This window comes from Puma concolor, chromosome D3, assembly GCF_028749965.1.
Source record: "Puma concolor isolate L17-30 chromosome D3, mPumCon1.1.hap2, whole genome shotgun sequence".
Taxonomy (NCBI): domain Eukaryota; kingdom Metazoa; phylum Chordata; class Mammalia; order Carnivora; family Felidae; genus Puma; species Puma concolor.
This window is the reverse complement of record NC_141678.1, coordinates 11,944,156-11,960,784: the sequence shown is the minus strand read 5'-3', so window position 1 is coordinate 11,960,784 and position 16,629 is coordinate 11,944,156.

The window sequence follows — 16,629 nt, the reverse complement described above, 5'->3', positions numbered from 1 at the left end:
TGTCACTCAAGTTCCAAAGCTAAAAACAAAAGTCCCTTACTGGGGCGAAGGGAGCCGCGCCGATCTGAAATTACTTCTCCTTTAAATCAGGAGGGGAAGAGAAGACTGATTAGAATCGGGTTGAACTGCAATTTCAGACACTTAAGTTTTAATGGAAAAAGAATGCTCCCCTCCCCAAGTCCGTGGTTCCCACACGAGTCCGACCAAAAATACGGTCGAGGACTGCGAACGTTTTCGTTTTAGGCTCGCTCTCCCTTTTCACGTCGATCCGGAAAATGCAAGTCAAAACTATCTCTTTGCATCAGTGTGCAAAAAAAAAAAAAAAAAAAAAAAAAGCCAGATCTCGCCGCCAGACCAGGCTGGGCAAGGCAGCGACCCTCCCCGGTGGTGGGAGACCTGGCAGGGCCCCAACGTCCCCCGTGTCTCTGCTGGGACCCTGCGGACCCAGGGCTCCCCAACGTGCGTGCGGAATGCGGCCAGCTCCGCGCAAACTTAGCTGTGTCACGCGAGGGGGAGGCAGGTTTTCACCGCCAGGGAAAGGTAATTCGAGGGCGCATAGTTGACCCCCTCCCAGGGAAAAGTCACCCAGGAGGCTGACACCCTCCTCCGGCCCTCCCCTCCAGCCAGCCTCCAGGCTGTTTGGGGAGTTGCCTTTTGAAGTTCAATTTATTTTTGAAACATTCAATACAAAATAGCGAGGCCGTGACAGCCTTTTGGTCTCCTAGTGTCCCACCCCCACCCTCGCCGTGGAGGTGTATTTGTGCGGGGGGGTGAGAGGGGGGCGGGCAAGGGAAGGTTCTCGAGGCCTTTTCTTGCCCTGGGGGCCGTGACGTGAGGACCCAGCCGGAGCCTGCCTGGCGGCAGCCTCCCTCCCCCTCCCTGGAGCCCGCCAGCCCGGCCCCAAGTCCCTGTCACCTTCGGGCCTCTTGAATGGCCGGCAAGGAGGATCCTTCTCCCCTCCCTCCTCCCGGACTTGGAAGGGGATCGAGGTCGGGACCTTTGGGGGGGGGGCGGGGGGAGTGGCAAGCTCCTTGCATCTCCAGCCAGGCACGTGGGGCGCCACACACCCTCCTCTCCAGTGCTGTCTTCCCGGGTGAGAGGGCAAACGACCGGGGGGGGGGGGGGGGGGGGGCTTATAGGGCCTGGGGACCTTTGGGGCGCTGGCTCCCCGCAAGGCTGGGAGATTTGCGGGGTGCGCGCCCACCGGGGCCGGCTTTGGGCCCAAGGATTCGGCGCGGAGCCCGCGCCCCTGGAAGGTGGCAGTGGGCAGGGTGTGTGCCCCGTGCGCTCTCCCTCCCGAGTCGGGGAGCAAAGAGCCTTGGCCTCGGAGGGGGAAGGAATGCTTCTCTTTCTCAGCTCCCATCTGCTCCCCCCGCCCCAAGATTCTCGGACGGTGCTCAGACGTGTGGCCGGCCTCTCCCACCGCTCCCCCCCCCCCCCACCCCACCCCTTAATCTCCTGTGTATCTTATTTGTATGTAGTGATGTTAATGAGTAACTCTGGTGGCGCTGATGGACGGGGGGTGAACCGCTCGCAATCTCTCTGGATTTCGTGGCCTATTACTCACCTGGCGCCGGTCGCAATCTCGCCGCGGGCTTTATGGTGGCGGCGGCCGCCGCGGAGGCCACTCGGGGCCGGCGCCTTCGGCTTTTTTTTTTTTCCGGGCTTCGAGTGCCACCTATCTGTCTGGCCCACGAATGCGCCCCGGTCGCCGCCGCTTGCTGGGCACCCCAGCGCCTCCCGGGTTCCGGAACTCGGGCGTTTCACCTTTGCCCCTTCGCAGCCTCGCCCCCCCAACCTGCGCTCCCCTCCTTCTCTGACCACCCCCCCCCCACCTCCCCACGTCCCAGCGTCGGAAGAAGCAGTGAGTGGTCGCTTTCCTGGGTATCACTTTCACTCCTCTTTGGGCCTCAGATGAGAAAAACAGTCCTTCCCGTCTCTGGGTTTCCAAAGACAGTCAGGAAATCCAGTGAGGGGACCCTGCTCATCTTTTTCTGGCCAAGCGCCCTCCTGCTTGGCGTGGACATCTCCAGCAGTTTTCCCCGACCCAGCCGGGCGGGGGATAACCTGAGTTCTTAGTGGGCAGATGGAGAGAGGAAGGATTCCCTCCTCCCCCAAATAACATAATTTAAAATGTAGCCTGGATGCGACCTCCCTTTGCCTGGATGCGCGCGCTCTCTCTCTTTCTTACTTAGAACTCTGGAATGTTTCGGTCTTTGCACTGGCCGCGTCTACAGGGACAAAGGCCGCGCGGCTCCAGGGAGCAGCAGTCCGTCTCGGCGGGGGTCAGAGCTGCGGCAGCCGGCAGGGCCGAGCGACTTCGTGATTTGTAAATTTAAGGTGGCAAATGCGGGTGCCGGCCGGAGCCCTGCGGCCCCCGCCGCTTGGGGAGGTCGGCTCCAAGCCCGGCTGCGCCCTGGCGTCTGAGACCGGCGGAGGGGCGGGGTGGGGTCGCCTTTTGCTGTGCTTTGAGCCGCGGGTAAAGGCGTCCGGGTTCCTGCTGACCTCCCGGCGCTAATTGCAGGGGCCGAAGGGCGCGCTCCGGCAGAGGCAGGGGTCACGACCTGTGCGCTCCCTCCTCCCGCTCCCTCCTCCCGGGTCCAGCCAGCCCGAAGGAGCGGGGCGTGTGCACGCGGGCGTGCGTGTATGAGTGAGTGAGTGAGCGTGCGTGCGCGCGCGCGTGCAGGGCCCCCCTCTGGATCTGCGCTGTCCTGGAAACCCACTCCTTCCTTGTGGGGAAAGTTCTTGGCCGTTAGGCCCTCCAAAAAATTCCATCCGAGAAGGAAAACCCTTGTTGTGACCTTTCCCCTAAACCAGCACACGGGCAGCCGCCTTCGGGCGCTGCAAGAGGTTTGACACGCTTCGCGTCCGCGCGCTTTCTGCCTCGCTGGTTTCCAAATTCGACCTCACGGCAACCGGCCAAGAGAGAGGCTGCTGGGTGTGGGTGCCAGGCCGGGACGTGGGCTCTTCTGTACGTGGCCTCGGATGTGCGGACCTGCGGGTAGCTCTTTGGGTGTGTGAGTTCTGAGGCGCGCGTGTGCGTGTACTTGCTCGTGCCCGGTCTGCAGACGTCTCTTCCAATTTAGATTTCGAGGTGCACGCGCAAGACAGTTCCGGATGCAGATGCATTTGGTTGTTTTACAATCAAGATGCGTATAATCAAGATGTATATGTTGCAGATGTCGGCGTTCAAAGTACACGGAACGATAATAAAAGGAGCTGGCATGCAAGGGGCACGTGCGCGTGCCAGGCGCTCCGTTAAGCACCCCACCCAAGTGAGCTCACCATTAACCCCTATGAGGTGGGTATGATTTTTATCCCTGTTTGACAGAGGAGGAAACTGAGGCACACGGCAGTTAAGTCACTTAACCGAGATCACCTGGGACACTGGAGCCGGATTCCAGTCGAAGGGGACGCCAGAATCCACTTCAATCCCTCTTCCTAATTCAGGTGGAGGCGAACGTACGTACCTATGGTGCACGTGTCCCCGGCTGCAGAGAAATCTATGGGCGTGTTCCGGGTTTTCGTGTGTCTCACGCGCCCTTTGGAGGAGAGAACATTTTCATTTCTCTGGGCATCGGTCTAGCAGTGGGAAAAGTGCAGCTTCTTTTAGGTGTTCCATTCCCCCGCCCTCTCTCCCCGAAGGAGCCATCCGGGCGAAGACCAAAGGCTTGATGAAGCGAGGGGTGCACGGGGAGGGGGGGGGGCAAAACCCCATTTAAAAATGCCTGTGGCGGGGCCCAGGGGCAGAAACCGTGTTCTCATTCTGATCTGAGTTGAGAGCCAGAGGGAATGACAGCGGGGCCGGCCTGTGCCAGGCCAGGCAGGGTGACCCCGCTGACTCCAGAGTGTTGCCTCCCCCGCGGGGTGGGAGAGGGACACTCGGGCTTGGGGTGTCTTGGGCGTCTCGACTCCAGGCCTCGGATCCTCCCTCTCTTCCTACATTCGCTGCGCTCCATGCGCCCAGGCGCCAAGGCCGGGGACTGCGTGCAGGTGGGGACCGCGGGCATCAGCACCATTTGTTTCCTTCCACCCTGCCCAGCCTCCCGGAACCTAAGCGAGCTCAGTCGTCCCTGCCCTCTTCCGCTCAACTCTCTGGCCTCAGCTGGGAGCTCAGCTCGTGGGGAGAAAGATTCTGCGGTGAAGCGGGAGAAGGGGTGTTTCGTGCACAGCCCTGCGTAGCAAAAGGGGTGCCTGATTATGGCGCGGCGCGGCCCAGCTTCCTGCAGCTTGGGCGTCCGCAGGCCCCACGCACCTGGAGAGCCAAGGCCGGGTGGGCTGCAGGCCGGGCAGGGGTGAAACGACACATTGCTGGAGTAGGGACTGGCCACCCCTCTTCTCTGCCCCAAGCCGCAAAACGCTTCCTGCCGGGCAGCTGAGATGAAGTCAGGCTGCCTTTGCGTCTTGGATCGAGCAGCTTCGGCTCCGTCCCTGGAATGGGAGGCGCGTGGGGGCTTAGTGAGGGGACATTGGGACCATCCCGAGCTGTCCGGGTCTCCACCCCACCCCAGCCCCAGTCCAAAGTCCCCAGTCAGCCGGTCTCTTTGAGCTTTTGAAATGCGATCTCCCGCGCCACTTCGGTTTCCCGCTAATGACCCCGGCTCTGGTTTCGGGTTGGGGAATTGCACTTGGTGGTGGTGGTGGGGGGGGGAAGGATTGCTCCCCCAGGCCCGCGCCAGCCAACTCTCGCCTAGGCGCTCTTCCTGCCGGCGCGGTGCGCCCCTGCCCCCTCAAGGTCCCCAAAGCGTCCTGGATACCCAAGCACGGAACTGACACTCGCTCGCCTGACTTCCTTTCCGCCACTTTGGCGGTGCGGTTCGCCCCCGGCCCGTGTGTCGGCATCTTTCACTTCGGCGGCTGTAGCTCCGGGAGAGGGCCAGCTGTTTGTGGGCGTGACTTCGTCGCACCCCCCACCCCCCACCCCGTCGCCCGGTCCCCCAGTCCTTCCAACACAGGCTTGGAACCGAGGTGTGAGCCTGTTAGGGGAGCCAGCCGAACAGTGGACCCATCATCCCGGGTCCACCCGGCCTACCCCGTGGCGCCCAGTCTCCCCAAGGCCAGCACCGGTTAGCTAATTGGGTATTTATTCTCTAGGGTGGGCGCTCTTCAAGGAAGCCAGAGCTCACGACTTCAGGGAAGCCGCAGAAATCACAGAAGTTTGTTCCTGCGCATATATTGGGATTTGGGGGCACGGGAGCCCTGCGATTTTGCCCAGAGTCTTGGAGACGCGTGAGCCCAACCAAATGAAGAACCCCTCGCTGCCCTGGGGACAAAAAGAAATGAGAGGAAGTTTTCAGGTGGTCCCTGGGGACTCTTGTCTTGGCCAGGTCAACCTTAGCTTAAGGGACTAATTCCATCTTTCTAACCTTCTAGAAGGACACTCTTTCCTTGCTTATTTTGAAGCCAAGCCTCCAGACCCCCAGGGCCCCAGGCATTGTCTAATTAGTTGACTAGTTAATGATATTAACTCATCAGCCAAATGATTATGAACAATCATTATCACCCCTAATGAATTCTGTGTTAATTTCCTGTTGCTAGGCTTACCCTCACTTGACTAGCACAGGCAATAAAAGGAAACCACTTTTCATAAAACAATTAGTTTTTATTACATTCCTCCCACCTCAAGATCTGGGGTGAGGGGAGCTGTGGGGGGGGGGTCCCCCTTGCAGAGAGACTCCTGGGGTCCAGGCCGGGGGCTCCCTGGCCTCTACACCCCTTCACTGGCCTCCTCCGCATACACCACGGTGATATGGTGATATACCGGCAGGTTTAACCTTTGTTAGAATCTTCAGGAGGATTTACTTCGTTTTTTTCATTAAAGTCACATCTGGTCGACTCCGGGGCTTGGATTTTGTACTATAGATGTGTATGTGTTGGAGGGGGATCCTGTGGGGTCTGAGGGCCACCTGAACCTTTTTCTCAGGGCAGAAATTAACAAGGCGAAGGCTGGGACCTAGTTTAGGGCTGATAATTCTTTTTACCTTTACTGCCCAGCGGAGCTCAGCACAAGGTAGACACCTACCCAACTCCTGTGTCTGGGTCAAGTCTAAACATGTTCAGGGATCCCACTACTTTGGATACGTTTTAAAAAGCCCTCCGCATCTCTATTATGCTTCCCTCTCTGAGTTCTTTCACTTGTTATTCAGGCAGACACCCCGACAGCACTGGAAAATTCGCAAGCACTCAAGGAACATCCTACGCATTGCAGACTATTCAAGGGGAGAGGGTAGGGGCCCTCTTGCCTCCCCTCTGATAAAATAGGGTCCCAGGGGAAGCCCCTCATCACCCCACGTCCTGCCTAAATAAATCCTCTTTGGTCGTCCTTGGCCACTTGGGGATGGATCTCTTCCTGGCGTCAAGGCAAGGTTGATTTCAAACACGACGATGTAAGATTTAAGCTGAGCCTCCCTACCTCTCTCCCCCGCCCCCACAGCACCTCAGCTCCACCGCCCTCCCCCCCCCCCCCCAAATCAGCAGATCCTCCGACAACCTCCACTTCCAATCAACAGTAATGCGAGGTTCCTCTCAGGGGAAGAAAAGATAAAAACAAACAAACAAACAAAACAAGCTACCTGTTTTGCAGAGCTCCGGGAAGGGAGGATCTCTCCGTAAAAGCTGCTTCCCCCAACTTCCTCCCGCGCCTTTGCTTGGCCGTTCCTTTGCCGCCATCTGCTGGTCTCATGGAGAAGTGCATGCCCTTTCCAAGATTTCTGGGAGGCTGTCAACCATCCATCCGTCTGTCCATCCAGCAAATAATGGTGGCCAAGACACCGTCTCTGTTCTCATGAGACTCGTATTCCAGGAAAGCAAGCTTCATGGCCGTCCCTTGAAAGTAAGCTACAGAGGGAGTAAAATGTTAGAGGTAAGACCTGGAAGTTGGAGGCAGAGATATGGAACTAGCATTCTGAGTCTGTCATCGGCTCGCTGGGTGTCTCTGGGCCAGGTGACTTAACTTTCCCGGGTCTCGATTCTGCCTAAAGTAAACCTGGAATGACGGTACTCACAGGCAGGTGTGCTATACAGAGCGGAGGACAAAGAACGCTTTTATTTGCAAAGTACCGGCTCCATCGACACCATCTTCCCTGTTTGGAATTACGTGACTACGCTTCCATGAGAGCAGAGTTTGCTTACGGTAGCTTTCCTCTCCTCCGGATCGTTCTGGAACACTGCTTCCTTACCCCTATGACGCTATCTCCAGCAATGCAATCCAACCAGTATTTAGTGAGTGGGGATCCTGGGTATGGGCTTCAAAGAGTCCAAGAAGAAGGAGAGGAGGTTGGTCTTCAGGCCCCCCACCCTCTTTCTGGACCCTCCTGCCAGTCACACAGGGGCTGAGAGCAGTCGCCATTGACGATGCCAGTCCCAGCTCCTGCTGTCATCCTGCCCGCACTCATGTCACGACCCTCATCACCTTCAGTTTCAGAGACTCCCAGGCCTGGCCCACAGCATCAAGAGGCAGGTCTGGTCTCACCCTGCTCATTTCTCCAACTTCCTTCGCCCTGCTCTTTAAAGTCAAGCGAGGAGCGCCTGGGTGGCTCAGTCAGTTGAGCGTCCCACTCTTGATTTCAGCTCAGGTCATGATCTCAGGGTTGTGGGTCCCGCGTTGGGCTCCACACGGAGCATGGAACCGGCTCAGGATTCTCTCTTTCTCTCTCTCTCTCCCTCTGCTTCTCTCTCTCTCTCAAAAATAAAATAAAACAAAACAAAATAAAGTTATTTTGGCCAAGTCACCCGACGCCTTCTACCCAACTCAAGGTCTTTGAATGTGTTGTTCCTTAATAGGGAATTATCTGGTTCACTACTGACATTTTGAACACGATAATTCTCTGTGGCGGGCAGCTGTCCTGGGCATTGTAGGGTGGTGGGCAGCCTCCCTGGCCTCCCCCCGACTAGATGCTAATAGCATATCCTCCAGTGGTCCCAATCAAAAATGTCTCCAGATATCGCTAAGTGTCCCGCGGAGGGGGGCCGGTAGGGGGGACATCACCGCTGACTGGAAACCACTGGCTGGGCCCGAATGCCTTTGCTGTCTTTCTCCTTGGTTTCATTGCCGTGCCTATATCCATGCCACTTCTTCCGTAAAGCCCTTCCTGACCTTCCAGACCAGAGTAGGTTCCCCTCTTAGGGGTTCTCAGAGCCCCTAATGTCTCCTCCATTGAGCAGAAAACAGTTGTACGTAGAGAACGGTTTTTCATATTTGCCTCCCCTGAGAGAAGGAAAGCGACCACAAGGGTCTCATTCCCTGAGCTTCTCAGCGGGAGGAGACCTTGCAAACAAGAGGCGATTAATCAAGGCTTCTGGGACGGTTATGTGCTACTGATTAGGGCTGGCCTGGAAGTTTGTTTTAGCGGAGTTTCATCTGCTGGACACTTTTAGGGCAACTGGGACCCTTTCCACCTGTCACTCCAGCCCCTCTCTGATGTCCTTCAAGGCTTCGATGGCCTAAAGCAGATGTCAACAAATGCCCACGAACTAGGGCCTGCGGGCGTCCAATCCAGCCTGCCACCTGTTTTCACAGGGCCCGTGAGCCTGGAAAGGTCATTACATTTTTAAATGGTTAGGAAAAAAAAAAAAAAATCAAAGGATGTATATGACCTGTGAAAATGACTTGCTGTTCCAATTTTAGTGTTCATAAATAAAGTTGTATTGGAATCCAATCACATACATACCCACGTACCCATTCACGTACATAGTAACCATGGCTGCTTTCTCTCTACAGTGCCAGAGCAAGTGATATGATTGGCAGAATCCGAAATATTTAATGTTTTAAACACATTTTTTGCGGAACACATCTTCCCCACCCCACGTCTAAAGGAAGGCATGGTTCCTGCCCCCAGTTTGCCACAGATCCCGAGAAAGGCTGGAGCCCGGTTTCTGTTTTACATGAAGGAGGAACCAGAAGAGCAGACCAGCGGCCCCGTTTCTTGAAGGCTGGACTCCAAACGGGTTAAGTGAAGCTCATAAGAATCATTGAAAAGTTGCCCTGAAGTGCAAACAGGCCTCAGCACATGAAGACACCCAGCACTTAGTAGGGCCTCAAGAAAATGGCCGTTCGCTCGCCAGAGGTCACTTCGGAGGGCAGGAGCCCAGGATCTTGGAGAAGAGGCAAGTTTCCGTTGAAAGTAACTCCATGGGAGGGGGGATGGGCTAATCCGGTGACGGGCATTAAGTGGGGCCCTTGGGATGAGCTCCGGGCATTGTATGGAATTGATAAATCACTGAATTCTATTCCTGAAATCATCATTGCACTGTACGTTAACTGACCTGGATTTAAATTAAAATCAATCAATCAAATATATAAAAAAAAAATTTTTTAAGGAAAGGAAAAAAAGAACATTGCAGGAGTCGGCAGACAGGGAGTGAATGGAATGGTTGCAGACTCGAGGTGAAAGCGGCTTTGTTGTAGACCCCACTCTTTTTTTTTTTTTTAATATTTATTTTTAAGAGAGGAAGAGAGGGGCGCCTGGGTGGCGCAGTCGGTTAAGCGTCCGACTTCAGCCAGGTCACGATCTCGCGGTCCGTGAGTTCGAGCCCCGCGTCGGGCTCTGGGCTGATGGCTCGGAGCCTGGAGCCTGTTTCTGATTCTGTGTCTCCCTCTCTCTCTGCCCCTCCCCCGTTCATGCTCTGTCTCTCTCTGTCCCAAAAATAAATAAAAAACGTTGGAAAAAAAAAAAAATTAAAAAAAAAAAAAAAAAGAGAGGAAGAGAGAGAGAGACAGAGCACGAGCAGGGGAGGGGCAGAGAGCGAGGGAGGCGCAGAATCCGAAGCGGGCTCCAGGCTCGGAGCCATCAGCACAGAGCCCGATGCGGGGCTGAAACCCACAAACCACGAGATCACGACTCGAGCTGAAGTCGGACGCTTAACACAGACTGAGCCGCCCAGGCGCCCTAGACCCTGCTCTTAGTGAAATAAAAACAGCGCAGAAAGCTGCCGGGGTGACTTCTTTGGGACTCGCTTTTCTTTTCGCTGAAAGGAGGAGACTTAAAGTCTTGTCTTTTCCTTGACTAATGCTTTAGCAATTTAAAACACAGAAGAGGCCACGACAATTTTCTTCTTTTTAAAAAAAATTTTTTTTGTAACGCTTATTTATTCATTCTGAGGGACAGAGAAAGAGCTCAAGCAGGGGGGAGGGGCAGAGAGAGAGAGAGAGAGAGAGAGAGGGAATCCCAAGCAGGCTCCACAGGGCTAGACGTGGGGCTTGAACTCAGGAACTGTGAGATCATGACCTGAGCTGAAACCAAGAGTCCAACACTTAACTGAGCCACCCAGGTGGACTGACAATTTTCTTCTTAAAATTTTTTTTCTTCCTTCCTTCCTCCCTCCCTCCCTCTTTCTCTCTTTCTTGCTACCCTCTTTCTTTCTATCCTTCCTTCCCTATGCCAGATAACAGCCTTCACCCCAAGGGGCAGAGGACGATACTGGAGCACAGAGAATATAAGCGATTCGCCCAAGCGTCTGCACCCAAGGCAGGACCTGGTCACAAAGCTTGGGGCTTCCCCTTCTGTGCCCTGTCTCTAAGGATACCCTGCCTCCCTCTCGGCTTTGGCCCACGTGAGGGTCTCCTTATTTATGACGCGAAGCCCCAGGATTTACAGAACCCAAATTCAAGCTGAAAATGCAGGCAATTACCCAGATAATTTAGGTAAACGTTGGGGTTGTGTTGTGAGTGTTTTAACATCCACGTCTGAATTATTGGAGTAATTGCCTCCACTCCCGACTTCTCATTGTGAGGTTGAAGAGGCCGTTCTCCACCCCCCAGCCCCCGACAGCCCCTGTTTGTTTTGTCCGGGTTGAACAAGGCCGGTAGCTAAGGAGAGGGGGGCTGAACAAAACTCCAGGAGAGAGAGGCAGCCGGACAAACTCTGGAGGGCCAAGCAATTTGTGTTTGAGGTCAATAACCTTTGTGTTTCCATAAAAACCCCATGCAGGAGGCACACTCAAGCCCTAGACGGTCGACTCTGTGAACACGCTCCCAGGGCAGGAAACATCAAAGAAGCCGCGGCCTGTGTGTGTTTAAAAAGAAATTTGACAACGAAGGGAGAATTTTCTTAAAAACTGAAATCAGGTCTATAATTTCTTAAAGAGAGTGAAGTTTGGAGCCAGACACCTACGATCTCTCCTCACTGCCCTCCACCCGCACACCCATGCTTCTAATTTTCTTCTGACCCTGAAAAAAAAAAGCAAAACAAAACTTAAGCTTCTGGAAACCTACACTTCCCTCCTCTTAAAACGGCTGATAATGACCCTTGCTTTATAGGGCTGTTGCGGGGCGCCTGGGTGGCGCAGTCGGTTAAGCGTCCGACTTCAGCCAGGTCACGATCTCGCGTGATCTCGCGTGATCTCGCGTGAGTTCCAGCCCCGCGTCAGGCTCTGCGCTGATGGCTCGGAGCCTGGAGCCTGCTTCCAATTCTGTGTCTCCCTCTCTCTGCCCCTCCCCCGTTCATGCTCTGTCTCTCTCTGTCCCAAAAATAAATAAACGTTGAAAAAAAAAAAATTATAGGGCTGTTGGAGGATAATATAGATCCAGCATAGAGCCCGGGGCTGGCCCACCGTACGTCTGATGTGCACCTGCTATCATTATTGTTATTATATTATTATTATTGACGGGGTCTGAGGTCCCATCGGCGAAAGTGGACGTAATCACACGCCTTTCCAGAAACAAGGCAGCCACTACCCCAGACCTCCCAGCCAGTTTCTTTCCTGGTCAGCATACCACGACGATACAGGAAGGCCTGTGCCCCACTGACGCCCGAACAATGGGAAATCCGTGCATTAAAGTTTTATAGGCTGCGGTAGCCTAGTTCAAACGGAACAGGCTCCGGAGAAAAGCAAACTGGTGTCCAATGACACCAAGTAGAACCAGGAGCCCGTGGTTAGAGATAAGGAAATGGAGACCCAGAAGGGTCAAGGCTGCGCGTCAGGACCAGAGGGCTCGGCGGGCGGTGAAAACAAGGCCGACTCAGCAAGCACAGGGGGGTATGAGAGTGAAGAACGTGAGTGAAAACATTTGCTTGATGACAAAACCAAGCCCTCCTGCCCACGCCAACCTTCCGATCCGAACACTCTTACCCCACTCGTGAACTAGACTCACCTTGGTGAGCTTTGAAAGGATCCACCCCCAGGCTGGTTGGATCCGGGGTGGGGGGATCAACTTTGGCTTCAGGATTTTCTTGAAAGTTCTCCAAGTCAGGGGCGCCTGGGTGGCTCAGCCGGTCGAGCGTCCGGCTTCGGCTCAGGTCATGATCTCGAGGTTCGTGGGTTCGAGTCCCGTGTCGGGCTCTGGGCTGACAGCTCAGAGCCTGCTTAGGATCCTCTCTCTCCCTCTCTCTCTGCCCCTCCCCCACTCATGTGTGTGCGCTCTCTCTCGCTATCAAAACTAAACAGACATTTAAAAAGTTAAAAAAAGAAAAGAACAAGAAAAAAGACCTGAGCCCCTAGCCCTAACGTGTATTAGTTTTCTTCCCTGGGCTCTATGTTCAGTGGGTCCCTGATGCCCTGATGCAGACTTTGCTGACGATATGTCGATGTACATTTTTCTAGAAAGATGACCCATGGTTTTCATCAAACTCTGAGAGTAAGTGGATAGCTATGCCCTTCTGCCCAAGAGTTTAAAAGTCACTGCTCTGGGGCGCCTGGGTGGCGCAGTCGGTTAAGCGTCCGACTTCAGCCAGGTCACGATCTCGCAGTCCGTGAGTTCGAGCCCCGCGTCGGGCTCTGGGCTGATGGCTGGAGCCTGTTTCCGATTCTGTGTCTCCCTCTCTCTCTGCCCCTCCCCCGTCCATGCTCTGTCTCTCTCTGTCCCAAAAATAAATAAACGTTGAAAAAAAAATTTTTTTTTTTAAATAAAAAAAATAAGTCACTGCTCCAAAATGAAGTCAAACCAAGAGCATTCCAGGAAGGAGACTGGGGAGGGCTCAAACGATGTCTCATGCCACCAAATCTTCTGCCATCACGTCCAACACTGGGCCCAAACTGCTCAAGGTCATGGCCTTCACTCCTTTGATTCCCTTGGCCCCGTGCCTCCTTGAAGCCTCTCAATTCCCTTGATCCCATGACCCCTGCTTCTCCCCTACATCTCTGGCCGTCTTCCTACTCAGTACACGGGCAGGTCTTTCTCCTTGCCTGTCCGTTGCATGATGCAGCCCTCAGTTTCCATCCTCGGCCCCCCTCTGCCTTTCGGTAAACATGTTCTCCTTATTCCCAGGGCTCTCTAGTCATCAGCACATTCGCCATTTCAAAGCTGGTCCCTCTCGGGACAGATCTTTCTTCTGAACTGAGCTCCAAGCTCATGGACCTATGGTCGTCTTTACTTAGATATTTCAATCATATCTTAACGGCAGTATGTTCAACCGGAATCCAATATCCCTGCTCCCCCCTGCCCAAACTGAGCCCTTCTGTCTCTGTATTTCCTGTATCGTTGACTGATACGCATCCTCCCAGCCCTCTGACAGCTATCTACTGATCCCTTTTCTGTGCCAGGCGTTATGCTAAGCGTCAGGAATACGGAGACGCCCAGGGGAGATAGAGCTCCGCCCTCCTGGAATTTACAGCCTACGGAAGAAGACAGTCATTGCGCAAAAAAACACGGATGTAAACTCACATAGGCCAAGAGCTTCTCTGAAAGACGAGAATGAGGTTCCAGGTCGAGGCACAACAGACCGATTCACGGTCCCACTGGGGACAAATGTGTCCATGAGAAATCCAAGAAGAACATGGACGTTTCAGGAGGATGTGGGAAGGTTTCCCTCAAGAAGTCAGTAGGGCTGGGGCACGAGTGACAAACTGGGGTAACCAAGTAATGAGTAGAGGCGTGTTGAAGGGATGAATTGTAAGGCGGTCAGCGGATTCCCAAGGAACGCTGGGCAGCAGCCTATCCCATCAATGCATCCTGGAGGGATACAGACCTCTTAAAGGAAAATGAGAAATCAAATGTTGGCCCAGCCCAGAATGGAGAGAATGAATCGGGCTGCAGTCAAATAGACGGAATTATTGTTCTTATTGTTATTACGATGACTGTTATTATTTACAGTAGGCTTCATGCCCAACGTGGAGCCCAATGTGGGGCTTGAACTCAGGACCCTGAGATCAAATTCCAGAGCTGAGATCAAGAATCAGATGCTTAACGGACTGAACCCCCCGGTGCCCCTAGATGGGATTATTATAGCCACAAAAGGAATGAAATTAAGTTCATATACACTGATGGAGCTCAATGTCCCTTCAGTTCCTGCTTGAGGGAAGGAATGTCACCTCCCTGGAAATTCTTCAACGTTTATTTATTTTTGGGACAGAGAGAGACAGAGCATGAACGGGCAAGGGGCAGAGAGAGAGGGAGACACAGAATCGGAAACAGGCTCCAGGCTCTGAGCCATCAGCCCAGAGCCCGACGCGGGGCTCGAACTCAGGACCGCGAGATCGTGACCTGGCTGAAGTCAGACGCTTGACCGACTGCGCCACCCAGGTGCCCCAGAAATTCTTGATCTTTCTAAAGCCGCAAACACATCTGTTAGATTGGTGGATGGATTCTTCAGACGAACGCTTTTAAGTGAATACGGTGAACTACATAGGATTTCAAAGGAAGCCAAGTATATTGAAATACACTTCTTAATAGCTTCGTTATTTGGGCTTGGAAGATATCTCCAAGGTGAAGGTGAGGCCCCGGGCTGCCGCACCCGTGACCCTCGAGGTACATCTAAACCTGACTCCATGTTCCGAGGGTGTGATTACCAGACTCCTTCATTCATTCAACTTGCTGAATGGCTTCCACCTTCCCCAAGAGTGTCTCCTTTTTCCTCTTCTTTCTTTTTCTTTTTGTTTTTAAATTGAAGTTTATTTATTTATTTTGAGAAAGACAGAGAGAGAGAGAGAGAGAGAGAGCGCACGGGGCAGAGAGGGAGGGAGAGAGAGAATCCCAAGCAGGCTCCACGCTGCCAGGACTTGAACTCGGGGAACTGTGAGATCATGGCCTGAGCCTCGACGGAGTCAGACGCTTAGTTGACTGAGCCACCCAGGCGTCCCAAGATCTGCATTTTAAATTAGCGCCTTTGGCGATTCTCTAAATCAGGGGTCTGCAGACGTTTTCTGCACATGTCCAGACGGGTAATATAGATTCCATACAACTGCTCGCTGATGCTGTGGCGAAAGCAGGCATAGACGGTATGTCAATGAACGGGGGTGACTCTACCCCAACACAATTTGATTTATAGACAGTAAAACTTAAATGACATATAATTTTTTACATGTCGTGAAATATGACTCTTCTTTGGACTTCTTCCAACCCCTGGAAACGAAAGGACCACTCTCAGCTCGCAGGCCATAGCAACATAGGTGGCGTTTTGGGGCGCCCCGGGCGGCTCAGTCGGTCAAGCGTCCGACTTCGGCTCAGGTCGGGATCTCGCGGTTCCTGGGTTTGAGCCCCGCGTCGGGCTCTGTGCTGTCAGCCCAGAGCCTGCTTCGGATCCTCTGTCTCCCCCTCTCTCTGCCCCTCCCCTGCTCACGCTCTCAGTCCGTCTCTCAAAAATAAACAAACACTAGAAGCAAAAAAAGAGGCTTCGGTTGCTTCAGTCGCCCAGTCTGTTGTTCTTTTTTTCCGGCAGCCCTAGTGAACGAACATGCCAGGCGTCGGGTGCACCCGTCACGCAACGCCATTCTCGGCCTTCCCGTGACCCTGTGAAGCACGGATAGCACTTCTCTGCCCCACGTGGGAAGACGGGAACCGGGAGAGCCAGGTCCGTTGTCCAAAGTCACACCGTTACCGAGCAGCCTAAGATTCAGAGCCACCGCCCTCCCTCGCGACCCTGCGTCTCACCATCGGACAGAATTCCCGGGCTGATCTTCGCAGACAACGTGAAGTGCGACGGAAGGCGGTGGGAAGAAGGAGCCTCCCGGTTGTACATAAGAGACCAGAACCTACCAAGTGTTGAGCTATGGGAGGCAGCTTCAAGGAAGCCCTTCTTTCCTTGGCACCTCCATATTTGTCCCATATTTGTGAAACGGGCGCGTTGGACCAGTGGGATTCTCGAAGCTCTTGGCGACCGTGTCCCCGTGAGATCCAAGGAAGGCCAAGCGTCTTGCCCATGTCGGTCGGTTGCTTCTTCTAGAAGATTCGTTTTATTTAGCCCCAAACTCTTGTGTCACCAATGGAGCGCCATGATTCATTGGCAGTGGGCCATGAGAGCTCCAACAAAAAAAGGAAGGCACGCATTTATAGCCAAGGAGCCCCGTAACTATCATGTGCTCTTTCCTCTCGACTTCAAAAACACCCCCGTTCCATTTCCTTTCCGTGGCGGCATTCATTTTACGAGCTCGGCAAGGACAAGTGTCCCCTCCCTCATCAGGAATGCCAGGCCCGGCTTTGTTGTTGAATGTCAGGATTGGCGCCCGCAGATGGGGGCGTCTCTGGCAGGAGGTTTAATGAGTTTTCCGTCTCCAGGGTGGTGGGTGCTTCCTTGATTCCACACCCTCTCTCTCCCGGGCTGGGATTGTGCGCTCGGCCGCCAGGCAGGCCGAGAACAATCCGTCCTTTCTGCGCTGACATCAGTTAATGGGAGTGGGGAGGAAGTGCACGAGAGCAGGGGCGGGGGTGGGGGGGTGCAGATCCTGTCGACTCTGGGAAGGCCACAGAGGCTGGCA